We start from the raw sequence: 5,930 nt of genomic DNA, 5'->3' as shown, positions 1-5,930 counted from the left end.
TAGTCCCTTTTCCTCTCCCATGGATGCTTTTTCTATTCTTGATTCTGGTAGCCTCCCTTGGGATTTTAAGTCCATAGGGTCCCCCTTCGGGAATTTGATTTCTGTCATCCTCCAATTTACCCAGGGGTTCCATTTTTTCAACCATTCCATCCCTAGAATCATTGGGCATTCCATACCTGGGGTCACCACAAACGTTATGTCCTCTTCATGTTTGCCCAGGGAGAGGTGTATTGGTAGAGTGGCTAGGGTAGCTGGCCCCCCCCCCCTGCTATGGATCCATCTAACTGGCCAAATGAGATTGGTTGGTCCAGTCTCCTCAATAGAATGCCCAGATTCCCCACTAGTGTTGGGCTAATGAGGCAGCGGGTGCAGCCAGAGTCTATTAAGGCTTTCATCTTCACGGCTTTGGGCATGGGTGGAATTAATATAGTCACTGTCTTGAGGATGGGTGCGATGCATCCACTTACCAGGGGTTCGCCTTCTGAGCTGTCATCTGAGGTATCCACCAGCCCTGCGGTGTAGGCTGGAGTTCTTCCCCCCTGATGAGCAGAAGTGGGGGGTTCCACAATTTTCATCATTCTCATGGCAGTTTCTTTTGGCTTAGCTGAAGACTTTCCGGATTTGTTGGTTGGGGGTCTGTCTGGGTTGTGCTGTGTGGCTTTGGAGCGGCATTCTACAGCTCGATGCCCTTCTCTTCCGCACTTGAAACACCCCATTTGCTTCTTGGCTGTAGCCAATGGTTTCACTGGTTTGTGTGTCAACTCAGGCGGGGAGCGGCTCCATTGTTTTCCTCGGCAGTGTCTCTTCAATATGTCGATCTCTGCTTCCTCTGCCAAGACGTACCATTCCTCAAGTTGGTGTGGGTCCCCTCGGGGCAGGCAAGTGCATTTAGGTCATAATTTAGTCCGTCTTTGAAATGGCTAAGGAGGATGTCTTCTGGCCAGTTCAGTGTGCTGGCAATGGCCCAGAATTCTTGTGTATATTCAGCCACCAGGCGTTTGCCTTGCCTCATCGTTTTTATCCTTTCACGGGCTTTGTGATCAGCCAGGGGGTCTTCAAATCACCTTCTCAGAGAGGATATGAAACTGTTGAAGTCGTTGAGTTCTGGGGCATTGGAGTCATGCAAGTTCACCACAAAATCTGCAGCCGGTCCGTCCAGGGCAGATTGCATGATCCGGATGCGGGCTTTGTTGCTGGGAATGTCCTGCCCATATTCTCCATGTAGCTGAGGACTTGGGTTAGGAAAAACCTCAAGCGTATTGGCTCCCCTTTGAATTTCACCTCCAACGATGGACGTCTTGGAATGGATCGGTGCCTCCGTTGTTGGTGGTAGTGTCTTCTGTCCAGATCGCCATCTGTGGTTCGGTAGGGGGTGGGGACTACTGGATCAGCAGATGTCTCCGGGGCTGCAGGTTCCATGTCCCCCTCGGTGTCTCTCCCTTTGCGGCTCCAGGAGCTGGGGCGGCCGTAGGGCTCAGGATTCTCCTCTCCTAGGGAGCTGAGAGTTCTCTTCATCAGGTCAATAGCTTTCTCTAGGATCCAGTCTGAGTACGGTGCCCAGCTTTCTCCCTCTTCACTTGCGTGTAGGGATTCCTCCATCTCCTGCTTCCATTCTGGTTGCTTGGCCCCCCGTCTCAGGGTCACCTTTCTTGATTCCTTTCCCCACTCGCTTTTCTTTCCAACGCCCATTGACCAGCGAGGCTTGTGGTCCTGTGTCTCCACCACTTCTTCTCCTGAGGAATCTGACCTCTTGGATCCTGACATCCGGCAAGGTTCCAGTTGGGGCAGCGGCTCTCTTTCTGGGGAGTTTCCCCCCTTTCTTGCTCCATTGTCTGACATGGTAATTTTTTTGCAAAATCCCCCAGCAAGGGTCTCCCTTCCAGGTGGATTAATTTTGCAAGTCCTGTCTAATGTAAGGACCCACCCCACTTTGCATCTTAAGAAGACAGAACTCTTGGAATAATTCTTCCAACAGGCATCCTTGGGGTCCAAGCTCTCCCATTCAAGGTTTTAAGGGGTTCCCCAGTAGCCCCACCCAATCATCCCCTTCTTTCAGCGACAGTCTCAGGCATTATACTCCCACCCCCTTTTCCTTACTGCTGGCTGGATGGAGACTTCAGAGAGAACTACATGAAGGTGATAGCCCCCTTTGTTATGATTAGGGCTTTTGGTGATATACACATCCAATTCCTTTGAAGTGTACCGAAGGAAGCAAGGGCCATAAAGCCCCTTTGTTCACCCCCTTCCCTTCATTGTATGACAGAATCCAGAGAAGGCAGAAATGGGGTTTTCTATAGTTGATAACTAGAGATGAAATATAATTGGATTCTGACACATATACTGCCTGGGTCTCCTGATTTCTCTGGTTCTTGACATCATCTGTTCAACCAATGAGTCCTTGGGGAATCCCAAAAGTTCCTCACTTTTGTAAAGTGAGGAGGAAAGCACCTGCTTTGGAATAGCCCCCTCCCCCCCAAACAATTGATCAGTCACAATACAGGTGGATGCAGTGGTAGGATTCAGCTGGTTCGCACCAGTTCGGCAGAACCGGTAGCTAATTTTTTGTTTGAATGGACTTCTGGAAGTGGCATCTATACAGAGAACCGGTTGTTCACATATTTGAATCCCACCACTGGATGGATGTCTGTAACCTATTAAAAATTCAGCTAGTTTGGAGAGGGGTACCAGATAGATTGTTGTATTTTAAATACTTGGTTGGTTTATATGATGGATGCATATTATTAATTAATTAAATTTGTACATGGCCTGACTCCCAGCAATCCTATGTGATTCACTTATAGGTATCTGGTAAACTGTTACAAATCATTTTTACTGCAGCAGCTATAAATAAAAAAAATGAATCAATCAATCCTAGATTCTTAGGCATCTCTGTCTCCATTTTCCAATTAAAACTCAGAGAAGTAAATCAGATTCTTTTGGGAACATTTGGCTGCCTGCTGTATTGCTTCTAAACTTGCAGCTTGGGAATAGCAAATCACATTTCTGCTGATGTCTCAGCATGGGTTGTGCATATGTCGAAGGAATCCTTTGTGTCATTTTCTGGAAGGAGGAGGTGCAATCACAACGGCTCTTTAGTTTTGGTGCTTCTGCAACACCTGAGATCCAGGGAGTATGAGGCATTTTGGGAGAAGGGAAGATTCTTTATAGATGTGACCAGAATAGAATACAGCAGTGTTTCTCAACATTAGTCAGTTTAAGAAGTATGGACTTCACTCCAAGCAGTCCCCAGCTAGCTATATTGGCTGGAGAATGCTGGGAGTTGAAGTCCATACATCTTAAAGTTGCCAAAGTTGAGAAACACTGGAATAACAGAGTTGGAAGGGACCATGGAGGTCTTTTCCACACACCATCCCTTTCAGAAAGCAGTAGCTAAGCAGAAAGTCTTAAGCAAAGGCGTCTCCCTGGAAAATAGGTGCTTGCAGTGAGGACCACCAGATCATTCCATCACACAAGAGGTAGAAGTAGGGCATATAAAGCCAGAGGGATCTGGGAGAAGAGCCTTGATTCATCTGATTCTTCACTCTACAAACTCCAGAGGTACATCTATGGGTTGACTTATGCAAAGAATGAGAAACTGTACTATACTCAGCAAGTGAATAACCAACAGTCAAGAGAACCTCCATTGTGAGTATTTTGGAAGGAATTAAGAAAATGACAGGGAAGAAAACAGAATGAGAGAAGCAATGATTGTATGGTTTCCAACTATAAAAAAATTCACTCAATTATCCTTTCACCTCCAGGATGTTTAGTTTTTTTCAGGATTGCTGACAATTTCTAAGACTATATGCACTGAAATAAGCTACCGGAATAGATGGCTAACTCATGGGTTGTTTTGTCATTCTTCTCAGGCAAACAGGACTTGGCATTGCAGGTTAATCCCTCCATTTAGATGTCAACATATAGAGCTTTATAGTTCTCCCTTTCAGAGAAGGCAAAATAATTCACTCAGCACAAGGTGGGAGCCTGTGGCATAGTCAGGTCAGCCCTGCAGCTTCTGAAAGTCAGCTGCAGAGGGAAAGTTGCTTCTTCAGTCTTTCAGATTCTACAGTTCTAGAGCAGCAGATACAACTCAGTGATGCACAAAGAGCCCAAGTCTCCCAGCATCATCTAAAATCTTGTGGGGTCAGAGCTGAGGATCACTGACCAGAAAAAGGACCTTGGCATCAGGTTGGGGAATCATAGACTCCTAGAGCTGGAAGGGACCTTGGAGGTCTTCTAGTCCAACCTCCCTGCCCAAGGCAAGAGTTCTTATACCATCCCGGACAAATGCTTGTCCAATCTTTTCTTGAAAACCTCCAGTGAGGTGAACAGAAGGACAAGAGTCCGCTGATGTTCAAGTGGCAAATTTATGCTGGGATCCATTGCACAAGGAATTGGAATTGAAATGTCCTGATTCAAATAACGGTTGTGACCACACTAAAAATTCCTAGGATAATTGTGGCTACTATCTTTTAGACTGTTATTATAAGTAGAAAATAAGAGCAAAACTGAACAAATCCAAAGTTTATGACAGTTCTGGACCTCGTCCTTCACAAAGGCTGCTCTGTCCAGCTCTGTCCTGCTCCTCTTCAATACCAAGAGTTTCAGGGCAAGGACGTCCAGCTCCTGCTCAGTGTCCACATGTGACGGTTTTAGGGCAGAGAAGATATTCTGCTTCTTTCCATCATGCGCTGTTAATCGTCTGAACTGGTTCCACAGGTTATGCGGACCGGCTCACAAATATCTCATCAGGTGACTGGAGACTCAGTACTTTCCTCCAGAGTTTCAGCTGGAATCCAAGTGATGGTTTTGGACATGAAATTGCATATTTTGCTCAGCTCACATCTGCATCATTCTAAGTTTTTCCTCAATCATCTTTGTTTATGCTTTTTATCCTGGAGATAGTTCATGCATCTGATGGCTTGTGGGCCATCTCTGTTTCTGTCATTCTACACAGAATTATGAAGGTTAGTTTGCAAAGGATCTTGGAGGTCATTTTGCTCAATAGATCTCCCCAACAGATGGCCATCTGGCCTCTCTTTATATACCTCAGTGAAGAAAAAACTGCCATCTTTCCAGGAAGTCTGTTCTATTGTTGAACTGCCCTAATCATTAGGAGATTATTTCCTTGTGGTTTAAACACTTCACTTCTTGTCCTGACTCTGGGAATGGCTCCAAACCATTTTGCAGATGTTTACATGAAAGCCCTTCAGACACAGGAAGGCCATGGAGACGTCCTCCAAGGTACTTCTACCAGGACTGCTAGACTGTTTCCCTCCTTGTGGGCTCTGGCTCATTTTGGTTGTTATGCTCTGGACAAACTGCAGTTTGTCAATGCCTTTTCATAAATGGGATACTCCATAGTGGACACAGGGATGGCTTGAAATTGCAAAATAATAAGATATTTTCTGCATCTTAATGCTTTATTTCAAAAGAGCTGACTTTAACAAATTCAGAGAGAATCTAGGAAAGATCCCATGGATAAAACTCCTAAAGGGAAAAACAACCCAAGAAGCATAGGAAACTCTGAAAAATGCGACCATAAAAGCCCAGACCAGCACAATACCACTGAAAAAGGAAAACAAGACATTCAAGAAGAAATCATCTGCATAAAGATCTCTCTGACAAACTGAAAGACAAAAAGGATCAATACAAAAGGTGGAAAGAGGGACACATAACTAAGGCGGATTATCAGCAGACAGCCAGAACATGCAAAGATGAAGTCAGGAAAGCACAGGCTCAGAATGAATAAAGACTTGCAACAGAAATCAAGGATAATAAAAAAAAAGTTTCTTCCAACATATTAACAACAAGAAAAAAGTCAAGGAAACTGTAGGTCCACTAAAGAGAGAAGATGGCGAGGAAATTACAGGCAACAGAGAGAAAGCAGAGCTGCTTAACTCATAGGTTGCATCAGTCTTCACACATAA

This window comes from Crotalus tigris, unplaced genomic scaffold (assembly GCF_016545835.1).
Source record: "Crotalus tigris isolate CLP2741 ecotype Arizona unplaced genomic scaffold, ASM1654583v1 scf7180000018581.846390, whole genome shotgun sequence".
Classification (NCBI taxonomy): domain Eukaryota; kingdom Metazoa; phylum Chordata; class Lepidosauria; order Squamata; family Viperidae; genus Crotalus; species Crotalus tigris.
This window is presented reverse-complemented; position numbering follows the sequence as displayed.